Consider the following 13,056-nt stretch of genomic DNA (forward strand, 5'->3'; position numbering starts at 1 on the left):
ACTAACCTCAGGAAAACAGCATTCCACAGAGCCATAGAAATTGTGCTGCTTTCAAGGGACATTGACCAGCAAGAGACCGTGCTGTCACAGGAGCGGGCGAGGCAGGCACTGCCAGCGACTCTGTGCTGGTCGGCGTCCAAAGCAGCCCGGACAACGCTAATGGTTTCTGCGTGTGCACAGCGTTCGGAAGGTCTCAGGACAAGGGCTCTTAAACGTCTACACACACAAGTGGAGCAATCTTCACAAACACCAAAATGCAGGTGAAAGGCATCCCTGTTATGCACATAGCTACTGAATTTTCTTCCTTTCAACAAGCACCACTGAGTATGATCGGTAAGAGCAAAAACTGATACGCTGCACTTCACCAAAATTCAAAATCTGCTCTTCAAAAAACACCATAGGAAAATGGAAAGACAAGCTACAGACTCGGAGAAAATACTGTGGAATCATTTTGATAAACAACTTTGATATTTGATATTTGATAAACGACTCATATCCTGAAACAAACTCTTACAAATCAACAATATGATGACAACCCAATTTTTAAAATGGACAAGAGGTTTGAAGGCTACCTTACCAAAGAAGATAGATAAAAGAATAGTGAATATGCACATAAAAAATGCTCCGAAATCTGTCATTAGAGAGATGAAAGTTAAAATCACAATGAAATAACATTTCACACCCGCCGGAAGAGCTATAATAAAAAGACAGAAGAAGGCAAATGTTGGTAAGGATGTGGCGTCACGGGAACCCTCAGCACACATGTCGGAGGGAGTGTAAAACGGTGCAGGTGCCTTGAGAAATAGTTAGCTCCTTAAAAGGTTATTCCCCATATGACCTAACAATTCTTCTCCCAGGTATCTTCCCAAGAGAAATGAAAACATTTGAACACACAAAGCCTCGCATGCAAATGTTCACAGCCGCATTATTCACAACAGCCCAAAACTGGAAACAACCCGAGTGTCCAGCAATGGATTCAGTGAATGGAGGAAGGTAACTGATACATCCATTCAAATGCAATACTACTCAACAATGAAAAGGAATGAAGCACTAATCCCTGCTACAAGCTGGATAAACAAAAACATCGTGCTAAGAGAAAAAAGCCAGAAACAAAGACCGTATACTGTAAAGTTCCATTTGCATGCAATGTCCAGAAAAGGCACATCTATAGACACAGGAAGTAGATTTAGGTTGCCTGAGGCTGAGAGCAGGAACAGGGATTAACTGTAAACAGAATCTTATTGGGGTGATGGAAAGGTTCAAAAACATTTTGAACAACTCATTAAGTTTCCAAACACGTAGTTGAATTGTACACTTACAATGGGTGAATTTTATGATACGTAAATTACACTTCAATAAAGTAATTAAGAAAGCAGAAAACCCAATAATATGAATAATGAAAGGTAAACTTGTTAAAAGAAGAAAGAAAAGCACCAGTGAACAGTTTGTGGCCGGCTGTTCCAGGTGACCCAGGCTGGATCCAAGGAGTCATAAATCATACCCGACGCGGCCGCGTCACCTGGGGCCAGAGAAAAGGAAGAGGAAACATATCATACCTGACGCTTGCCGGGTCACCTGGGGCCAGAGAAAAGGAAGAGGAAACGGTGAGTGGGAAAGAGTTAAGACTCTCGCTCTTCTCTTCTCCGGGTAGGAATACCACATAGTGTATGATTTTGTAATTAGTAGAAAATGAACAGAAATTTAAAACTCATTTCTATCTCTCACTTTCTACTTGGAGACAGGAAACTCCGAGGCAGGAGGACAGTCATGTTACGGAACATTCAGACTTGTTTACAACCCAGTTGATATTAGACCCTTAAAATGTCCAAGTGACAGTGAGTAAGTAGCCAAATTTTGTGTCATAAAAAATGAAAATAAGATGGGAGGATTGAAAACAATTAGATAAAAATATAGCTGGGGCCATTTAAAAATTAGTCTCCTCGGAAGTACTAAACAGTGTTTTCTGTTCATTACTTCTATAATGGTTGCACAATTTGTTCATCTAATTATAGCCTTTTTTACTCTCTTGTAAAATGTAAATACATGTCACTGAGTTAATATACTGCCTAGAAAACATGTGTGATATTCAACAGGAACAGAGTACACGGTGCAATCCTATTCATGAATTCATAAATACATTTCCAAAGCTCATACGACTTTTACATAATTTTTGTTAGACATGTTTCCTTTACTCTGAATTATTTTTTTAGAACTTAAAACCTGCAGAGAATTTGCATGAACAGTACACTGAATATCGATACACCCTGCACGTGGACTCACCGAATGTTTATGTTTTCAGTATTTGCTGCCACTCTCTTTTCCGAGAGTAAGTTACAGACCTTGTGAAACTCTATCCCTAAATACATTGGCATATGTCTCCTTGAGAACAAAGACAGGATCCAACCAAAAATCACACAGCACATTTAGTTGAGATGCCTTTTTAGTCTCTTTTTATCTATTCAAGGAACAATAACCCAGTCTTTCTTTTTTTCTTTAACCTTTCATGACATTGATATTTTTGAAGACTTCAGACCAATTTCTTCAGAAAATATCGCTCAATTTGAATTGCCTGATTGTTTCTTCACATTCGGAACCAGGCAAACCTCTGATCATGAAAACCACATCAGTGATGGTGCGTCTTTCTAGGAATGTCTCAATAGGTGGTACGTGATGTAGCTTGTGTCATGATTCATATAATTTGGTAATCCTGATTCAGGTGGTGTCTGCCAGATTTCTCCACGGTAAAGTTACCCTTATTTCTTTTGTAATTAATAAGTGACTTACGAGATTTTTACGGGTATCCTGTTCCACAACAATCTGTCACTCCATGACTTTAGTATCCATTCTTGCATGAATCAGGTGTTACCACAGTGACTGTTAAGCGGTGATTTTCTAATTCTATGATTTTCTGCATTTATTACTTGGTTGTTCGTCTACAAAGAAGAGTCCTCCATCCCCAGCCTGATCCCCGTCCCTATTTAGTGTCATTTCTAAACATGATACACATTCCCTGTGTTAGTCATGTTGATGCTCAAATTGTCCCAGATTTGGTCAATGGGAGCACCTCTGTACTTCTGACATATCACTACTGTTTTGGGGGGCACTTCCTTGCTTTCTGGCGTAATGAGGTGTTCAAAGCTCACCCTGTCATTTTCCTGCCCTGTTTCTAGAATCTGCCATCTCTCAGAGACGCCCTGGCTCCTTTCAGGGAAGAAGGTGTTTAGAGACCAAGACCAGGGCAATGGGGCTGCTCTTTGCTTCTGGGGCGTCATTGCTTCTAGTCCTTTCAGTGGACAGAGCTGGGAATATAATTTTTTTAAATCCTGAGTTCATTCTTACAGTTTTCTAATTCCAACCCAGCACCATAGGATTCTCTCTGATCCTTCCCCCATTACACAAATGTACCACCCTCCCATTAATTCATTAAGCCTGAAAATGAAAGAACAAAATAAAATGCCTGCTGTAAGGTAAAATTCATGCTTCTGTTGAGATTATTCTAAACAATTGGGAAAAGTGAGAGTATTCATGCCCAAATTTTAAAAATTCCACTCTACAGCATGAATCATCATTTTTTTTTCCAGTTGGAATTTGAAGAAGGGTATATTTATGTTTCCATTCTTGAGAATGCTTTTCTACCTTCTAAACTGGAAGTGAATTTTAGGAGCTGGAAGAAGCTTATGACAGGAACAAGGCATGAAATTACAGAAGTGCAAAGCCCAAGACATGCTCTTCTGACCAAATGTTGGCCTGCTTTTCCCAAGAGCTTGGTAAGGTTCAGTAGAGAAATTTTCCATGGGGAAATGCTACAGCAGAGAGGGTAATAGTGGCTGAAGGGGAGGTGGGTGAAAACTCCGCATACTCTCAGGTTTGGGTTATTTCTTATTAAAGGTAAAAGTTGTATCTTTAGGTAGAAGATAAATTTGGCTATTATGTAATGGTTCATAATAGGTTTTTAGGTTTTATCCTACATATTCAAAAGTATTGACGTTTCTTGGTGCAAAAGGACCATGGCAGCTGGTAAAATGGTAAAAGGGCATTGTAAGTCCCAACTCTTACATGGGAAACACTTTCAGCATAAATGAAGCCTGGGAGGGCACAGCGTGGCACGCTCCTAACACTTCTGGTTGGAATGTAAACTGCCCTCATCTTTAGGGAGGGCAATTTGGCCATTCTCTTTGACCCCATTTGCATTCGTAAGATTTTTGCCCCAAAGAAATAGAATTGTAAAATATTATCTTTGAAGCAATACACAATGACATTATTTACTACATTTAAAACATTGAAATAAAACCTAAGTACAAGTTGATTGAATAGTTGTGGTTCTCCCATAAGAAAGAACATTATGCTTCCATTAAGTCGTGTGCAGAAGAATATTTAACAATGTCAGAAAAAAATGAGTGTGGTAGTTCGGGGAAGTAGTTGTTGGGGTAGATTTACTTCTGGGTAGCCTTGCCAGGAGGCGCCGCCCTCCGGGGGCCAGCTTCACGAAGGGACGTCTATTAGGCCCCTCCGCTTGAGGTTAGACCCCTGGCTCAGGTAGACCCTGGGCTCATGACGGTCACCCTCGCCTGCAGAGGCCACCCAAGGCCAGGCCCACGATGGGCAGAATTAGCAAAAGCCCTCGGGGCAAAAGGAACTCTTGTGCTCAGGTCCCTCTGGTCTGTTTGGATTTGGATTCCCTTGGATTTTTGCCAGGTAGTTTCTATTTTATCAGGTCTTTGATACTTTTAAGAAGATTTCTAAACCATTTGATTCAGCATTTTTACTTGTTTTCAGCAGTTACTTGTGTTGATCTGAAGTTCCTAGGTGCCATTATTGGAAATGGAAACCCCTTGAATTAATTTTTTTCTTTCACTGAGGTGAAATTTGCTAACAGTGAAATGCACAGAGCTTGGATCTACAGTTCGATGGGTTTTGAGAAATGCGTGTTCCTAATTAACCAATATCCCAACCAGGATACAGAACATTTCCATTTTGCCCCCTTTCAGTCAATGCCCTTGTCTCAGCAACACCGATTTCTAACACTCCAGCTTCCTTAGACGCGCCTGTTCTTGAACTTCCTTCCAACGGACTCACCATCTGTGCTCTTTGTGTCTGGTTTCATTCACTCAACATAATATTTATGAGAATCATGTGTGGTTTTGCATGTGTCACCAGTTCATCCTCTTCTAATTCAACGTAGCATTTCACACACCACAATCTGTTTATCCATCACCTGCAGATTTACATTGTTTCCAGGGGTTTTTTGTTTGTTTGTTTGTTTTGCTATTACAAATAAAGCTTCTATAAACATTCTTCTACAAGACTTTTTATACATATGTTCTCAACTCTTTGGGGTAAATACCTCAGAGTACAATTGATGGGTCATAGGGCAGGTGTATGTTTAATTTTATAAGAAATCAACAAGTTTTTCTAAGAGCCTGTTTTAGGCTTGCACCAGCAACGCACTAGCAACGCACCAGCAATGCACCAGCAACGCACCAGCAACGCACCAGCAATGCACCAGCAACGCACCAGCAACGCACCAGCAATGCACCAGCAATGCACCAGCAACGCACCAGCAATGTGTGAGCGTTCCAGCCGCTCTGTATCCTCCTTAACATTTGGTATTGACAGTCATGTGAATTTTGGTCATCCTTATGGGCAGGAAATAGGATCTTGCTGTGGTTTTTACAATCAACCTTATTGAGATATAATTTACGTAAATAAACTGCACCCATTTTAAAGGTACAGTTTGATGAGTTTTGATAAATGCATATGATGGTGTAACCATCTCCTCAATTAATATATACCATATTTCCATCACTAGCCAAAAAATCCCTCATGCCCTGGCCACCAATAATCCCCATGCCCCCATCCACCGATATAATGTCTACACGACAGCTTAGCTCTGCCTGGTCTAGAATTTCACGTAATTGGAATCATACAATACAGGTACTGTTTTGTGTCTGACTTCTTTCATTCAGCACAGTGTTTCTAAGATTTATCATTGCTCTGTGTGTTGGCAGTTTATTTTTTTACCAAGTAGAATTCCATTGCATGAGTAAACCAAACTTTGTTTTTCCATTCCGCTGTTGATGGGCATTTGCACTGTTTCCAGTCTGGGGTTATTATGAATGAGGCTGCGCTAACCATTTGCATACAACCCGTTTTGTGGACACACTTTGAACATGTTTTCATCTCTCCTGGCTAAATTCTCTGGGAACAGAATTACTGGATGACATGGCAAGGGTGTGTTTCCCTTTTTAAGAAAACTGCCAAATGATTTTCCAAAATAATTTTACCATTTTATGTTCTCACAAGCAATGCTTTGACTTCCAACTGTGCCTTGTCTTTGCCGACATGTAATGTTGTCAGTCTTTTTATTTTCAGTCATTCCAGAGGGAGCGTAGTGGCATCTCACTGTGGTTTTAATGTGCATTTCACTGTACCTGTTTCATGTGTTTTTCTATCCATATATCTTCTTTTGTGAAGTATTCTTTTATACCTTTTGCCCATTTAAAAATGGAGGTGTTGGGAGGGGGAAGGGTAAGCTGGGACGAAGTGAGAGAGTGGCACGGACATATGTACACTACCAAATGTAAAATAGATAGCTAGTGGGAAGCAGCTGCATAGCACAGGGAGATCAGCTTGGTGCTTTGTGACCACCTAGAGGGGTGGGATAGGGAGGGTGGGAGGGAGACGCAAAAGGGAGGGGATATGGGGATATATGTATATGTATAGCTGATTCGCTTTGTTATAAAGCAGAAACAAACACACCATTGTAAAGCAATTATACTCCAATAAAGATGTTATAAAAAAAAGATTAAAAATGGAGGTATTTTGTCTTCTTATTGAGTTGCAATAATTCTTTATATACTCTGGAAATAAGTCCAGTGAGGATATATGTATTACAAATATTTTCTCTCAGGCTATGGCTTGTGTTTTCATTTTCCCACAGATGTCTTTTTTTTTTTTTTGTAAACATCTTTATTGGAGTATAATTGCATTACATTGTTGTGTTCGTTTCTGCTGTATAACAAAGTGAATCAGCTATATGTATACATATATCCCCATATCCCCTCCCTTTTGCGTCTCCCTCCCACCCTCCCTATCCCACCCCTCTAGGTGGTCACAAAGCACCGAGCTGATCTCCCTGTGCTATGCGGCTGCTTCCCACTAGCTGTCTATTTTACATTTGGTAGTGTATATATGTCCATGCCACTCTCTCACTTCGTCCCAGCTTCCTCTTCCCCCTCCCTGTGTCCTCAAGTCCATTCTCTATGTCTGCATCTTTATTCCTGTCCTGCCCCTAGGTTCTTCATAACCTTTTTTTTTTTAGATTCCATATATATGTGTTAGCATACGGTATTTGTTTTTCTCTTTCTGACTTACTTCACTCTGTATGACAGACCCTAGGTCCATCCACCTCACTACAAATAACTCAGTTTCGTTTCTTTTTATGGCTGAGTAATATTCCATTCCCACAGATGTCTCCTGAAGAGCAGATGTTTTTTAAACTTTAATTAAGTTCAATTGATACATATATATATATATATATATATTCATGTGTGTATTTTTAATGACCAGTGCTGTTTATGCCCTCACTAAGAAATCTTCATGTACCCCAAAGCCATGAAGATATTCTTCCTCGTTTCCCTGTAGAAGCTTCATACTTTTAGCTTTTACATCAAGGCCTATGAGCCATCTTGAATTAATTTTTGCCTGTGGTGCAAGGTGGAAACCAAGGTTCACTTTTTCTCTTTCACTTACTCAGGTCGGACGGGATCACCTGTTGAACTCCACATTAACGTTTAATACGCTTCTTTAACAACATCTCTGAGATCCTCTTTACCCTCGCCTCATTCTACCAACCAGTCGCTTAGCAGCTCCCAGTGTATCCCCTACTCACTGCTGGAAACTCCTTGAAGAGTTGCTGAAATGTGCTGCAAGCTGTTCTGTGGGCTGCAGTCCTCATGTGTGTCTGCAGGGTCCTCCTGCCCTGCCAGGCGAAGACCATGGTCAAGACCCTCCTGGAAGAAGCCTGGGCGCCGGCCCTGCTGATGGGGCCTCGGTGTGAGCACCAGGGTCTGAGCGGGGCAGGGCAGAGCTAGGGGATGTCGCCTCCCCTCCAGCGCAGCGCTGCTGGGTCCTCCAGATCTAGATCCCTGCCCAGACGTCAGCTCATCTTCTGGTCTTCAGCCCTCTCGCCGTAGGCTTTCAAATTCAGTTTGATGGACAAAAAGGAAACGGATGTCATGCCTCACCCTTCACTTGCTCTTCTTCCTTTCGTGAAAAATCTGTCTCTCCCCAAAGCAAGCCAGTCTTTCCTCCCAGTGGCAATTCTGCACTGTTCCTAGGAGACCATCTTAGTCTCACCTCCCAAAAAGTGCCCTTTCTCTTTATGGAAGGGTTCTCTGAATATCTCCATGTCGGCAGAAAGTCTTCATCTAACCTTCCCGTGACTAAAAGCTCCATTCAGGTGGTCTTTCTGGAAGAAACAGAATGTTCCTGCTGTGAACCTCAGGGGAAAGGGCCAAGCCTGCACTTGACGCCTGCCTGACGGCTTTCACTTACTGGTCCCATTCAAGCACAGTCCAGCGCTCCCTACGTGTCAGGCATGGGGCCTGCACTGTCCTATAATGGAAGTTGGGCAGGAGTGGAAACAGACATGCAAATGGGCAGTTATAATACTATGAGGCATCTGTCATAAGGGACAGACAAGGCGTCGAATAAGCAAAGGGACCAAACCAGCCTGGAGGGTCAGGGACAATTAACAGGACTTCTCTAAACTGAAGAGTAAGTAGTAACCCAGACGCAGCAAAGGACTGGAAAGGTCTCCAGGGCGAGGAGTGTGGGAAGAAAAGACAAATATCTTTAGTGTTTTCATCATTAAACATAATGGTGGCTGCCAGTTTGAGGATAAACAAAACAAAACAAAAACCGTCATGTTAAGGAGGTATCTTTCTCTATTTTACTAGAAGTTTTTTAAAATCAGCGATTGAAGTAGGATTTTGGCTCTGTCACTTCACTGTTCACTTTATAAGGTAAAGAGACCTGCTTTCTCCAACAATGTAATAATAACTAGTACTGGCCAATGCAATTCAGAAAGAAAACAAAATAACAGACAAATGTGTTGGAAAGAGGAAAAGTACTGTTCTGATACCAACTCTCCGACACCAACTGGGTGTCCTGCAATTCGGTTCTGCTCTGACGCCCACCCACCAGAGTTAGCATCAGAACCCACGGATCAGGGCGGAGACCTCACAATAACGACCCCTTTCAGACTCCAGCCTCAAGGCTCAGGGACCAGCACTCCTACCAACCAGCTACGGACATGGGGGTCCCACAACCCCGCCCTCAGGTCTGATAATTCCCTGGAACAAATCACAGAACTCACTGAAAAAAATTTCAGTTTTTTAACAAAGGATGCACATAACACGAGGTCTGGAGGATCCCGGACGCAGCTTCCACGCCCTCTGCATGGCGACAGGGCTCATCCCACCCCCATCGCTATATTCACCAACCAGGAAGCTCCACCAGCGCTGGTGTCCGGAGGTTTTATTGGGGTTCTACTATGTAGGCACGACTGATTAAATCACCAGCCATGTGCTTGAAGGCAATCTCCAACATCCCTCCCCTCCCCAGCGATGGCTGGCCTGAAGTTCCAACCTCTAATTGTGTGGTTGGTGTTTCTGGTGACCAGTTCCCATCCTGAAGCTCTCTGGGGACCCACCAGGAGTCGCCTCATTGGCTCTCCTGTCACTCAGGAAATTCCAAGGATTTTTGAAGCTCGGTGCCAAGAACTGATGACAAAGTTCAGATGTATTCTTTTTGTACTACAAGTATCAATTGAAAATCACTTAAAACTAATAGAAGAGTTTCCCCCAAAAAAGCCAAATATGAAATAAATTATAAAAGTCAAAGCACTTCTTTTATACCAGTAAGACCAGTAATAAAATAGAACAATCCGGCAGTCTTATTACAGTAGCAAGAAAATGTATACAATTTACTAAAGTTAATAAGAAACGTGGCATAGATTCCAGGGGACACAAGGGAAAGTCAGGAAAAGAAAGGCATATGAGGTTGGGTTAGGCAAGAGGACTCCCAAAGCAGGAAGGGGAACAGACGACCGTGGGGCTGACTTTTAGGATGGTGACTAAAGATGGCAGGGATGTGCGTCATGGTGGGATTAACTGAACTCAAAATGTCCAACATACCTTGGGTATGATTACGAGGGGCAAGATGACGCCTGAGGTCCGATAATACTAGGAGGCTTATTATGCGGCAGCACTCGGGACCTGCACCAGGCTGAGACTTTCCTTGTGGCCACTGAATAGATGGCTGATCTGAGAGTTGAGCCACACACGGAATCCGTCATCCCCATTGTGACTCTGGGGCGGAGGACAGAGACGGCTACACTGCTCAGAGTGAACGCCAAGTCGGGCTGAAGACAAGAAAGCAGTGAGGGATTAACGGAGGACATTTAAGCCGAGGGTTTACTGCTTTACATTGAGCTCGTTTACTGCAACCTTATAATAGAGTTTACACTTATTTGTATTTATGCTGATTTCAAAAGAAAGTTTAAATCTGGTTAGAGGCTGGTATGGTTTACTCATTTTATTTTTCTACCATCACCATCTAGCGGAGAAAACTTTGAACTTCAGGCAGAATGAGCTGGGGTTCAGGAAAACAGAGTAATAGAGGGCTTACTCTGTGCTCAGCACGGTACTAAACACCTTTACATTCAGAAGATCACTTAATTCTCACAACAGATTGAGAGGGAGGCATTACTGTTCCCCTCTTAGATTTGGAAGCTGAGTCTGGGAGGGGAAGGAGCTCACCCAAGGCCACACCATGTCCAACTCAAGCCCAGATTCTAGGGCAAGTCCAGTGCACTTTCACCTCACAGGCCATCCAAATGGTGCGATTTTATTCACATATGAGACCATAGGAGTAAAGTACATATACGTATATGGAGAGTTTTGTCTTTTCTTCTTATGTTTCCTTTTTCTTATTTTTTCTTTTATATATTATATATACAAGCAGAACACTTTTATAAAAATAAAATGGGACTATACTATATAGTTTTGTATCTTCTAACTTTTACTCCATATTACGCAATGAATATTTTCCCATTACAGTACAAACTTTTGAAAATATATATTAGGTAACAATAAAGACAGATATAGAATTACATTTATATGTAAATACACAGTGTAGTCTTAAGATATATTTTTCTTTTTGAAATGCATTTTAAAAGCCTGGAATAGGGTGCTGAAATATTAACAATGAGAATCTCTGAGTAGATTTTCCATAATAAGCATATATTATTTCTAAAAAAAAATAAGTTTTAAGTTTTACATTTATTAAAAGACTCAGGAAGCTTCAGAGTTGTTGCCCAGTTTGTTGTCATTATTTTAAAATATTTTGCTTGTGTTAGAGGAGACCACATGTCCATCTATTTCTATACGTGTTTAAAATTAACGTAGTGTATTATATTTCCATATTTAGTAATACTTTCCTTCACAACTCATTTTGAGGACGGCCCTAGAACCTGACGGGCAGCAGAATACGCTGCACCAAACCGTGCCAGTTTGGCCTAAGGATTATACTGAGCTGAAGGCAATTAAGCTGATACAAGAAAAGCTCTCTGCTCTCTCCCTACTTCCTAAGAGCAGGACATAAATTTGCAAAGGTGTGCCCCCCCCCCCCCATCTACCAGGAAGGGCAGAAGTTAATCACAGGAGAAAACTCTAGACCCTTATCAGCCCAGAGGTGGCACTGGAGGAATCTGCGTAACTAACTTTACTAACTAGTTCTTGTCTCCCATCAGTTTCCCATATATTTGCCTTCTCCCAATTTGCCGCCCTAAAAACTCAAAGTCCTTTTCCTTTGTCTTGTCGCTTCTCTACAAATGTTTAGTTCTTTTGATAAATTGCTACGTAAGCCCGCCCATCACCAGGTACTCCGTGTGTAGGGGCGCTGCAAATGTTAACAGTCTGTTTTTCTTTTTAATCTGTCTTTTGTCAGTTAAATTCACAGGGCCCGAGCTAATAACCCTAAGACAAGGAGAGAAGATTTCTTTCCCCGCCCGCAAACCTCTTCTCAAAAGTACTTGCTTTTGTGAAGTTCGGGGGCTGGATGCTCTGGGCGATAAGTAAAAGGCTATATAAAAGCTCATGATCCTACATTTCAAATTGTATGATAGCCAAACAATAAAAGACTCCATAACTCATTCTTACTTACCTTTTCTACTAATGCTACTTTTGAGCCTAACATACGTAGTTGGAAAAACTATCAGAAAGTCAGATTTCAGTCCTCTCAACACTTGCCAGCAGGTTGGGACACATGCTTCACAACCAGTATCAACTGCAAAAACACTTCCTTTGCCCTTTCCTTTTATACCATCTTTTACCTAATTCTAGTTCTTTGTGAGGCATTCCTTTTTGTAAAATCATCTCATATGAAGAGGCTCATTTAACCCTTAGGGGTTTGCGTTTGGATAAGTTCCAAGGAGATGTTCTTATGCAGATTAAATAAACATCCCAGTTTCGTCAACTTTTAGGAAAGTCCCTTCTTTTCTGAAATTGTCTCACTTTCGTTTTCATTCCCCTTCTATTTTCTTCTTCTAAATACCAAAAATGCAGGTTTGTGTCACATTTCTGAAGGAGAAGTTTAGAGAAAAGCAGGAACGCGTGCCAGAGACGGTCATCCCGTCGCCCCAGGCCAGACCCCTCGCGAGTCTCAACCCGACGTCCCTCGGCCCGGGCGCGGCGCGCGCGGCGGAGCCTAACGCCGCCTCGAGATGCCCGCGCATTTCTAACGTTTAACTACAAAACGGCCGTGAGACACCACGTGTGTGAGCGCGCGTTTGGGGTAAAAGGCCAACAGTCTGGGACGGGCGGTTCTCTTTCCGTATTCCTGGCCGCCGCCGCCCAGGCAAACACTCCCACTCGGAAGGACCTTCGTGTTTCCTTTGCTCCGCCCCCACCCAGCTCCCCGCCGGCTCGTCCCGCGTCTCTCCCATTTCTCCGCCCCCTGCCCTCCGCCCACTGCCCTCCGCCCCCTGCCCTT

At 42.3% G+C, this 13,056-nt stretch overlaps 1 protein-coding gene across 2 annotated transcripts in view; it reads right to left on the minus strand.

The window, feature by feature from the left end:
- The window catches only part of MYLK4 (myosin light chain kinase family member 4), a 96,906-nt gene extending 83,871 nt beyond the window's left edge, over positions 1 to 13,035 (minus strand). Inside the window, exon 1 of one of the 2 annotated variants that reach the window (XM_082413209.1) lies at positions 10,200 to 13,035. The gene's annotated coding sequence lies outside the window, so the exon portion shown is untranslated. Of the gene's footprint in view, positions 1 to 6; positions 1,525 to 10,199 lie in introns of those variants that run through there. The other variant, XM_082413210.1, reaches the window with a different exon arrangement.
- Positions 13,036 to 13,056: the final 21 nt, after the last annotated feature.

This window comes from Balaenoptera physalus (genome assembly GCF_965194825.1).
Source record: "Balaenoptera physalus genome assembly, chromosome: 11".
NCBI lineage: Eukaryota > Metazoa > Chordata > Mammalia > Artiodactyla > Balaenopteridae > Balaenoptera > Balaenoptera physalus.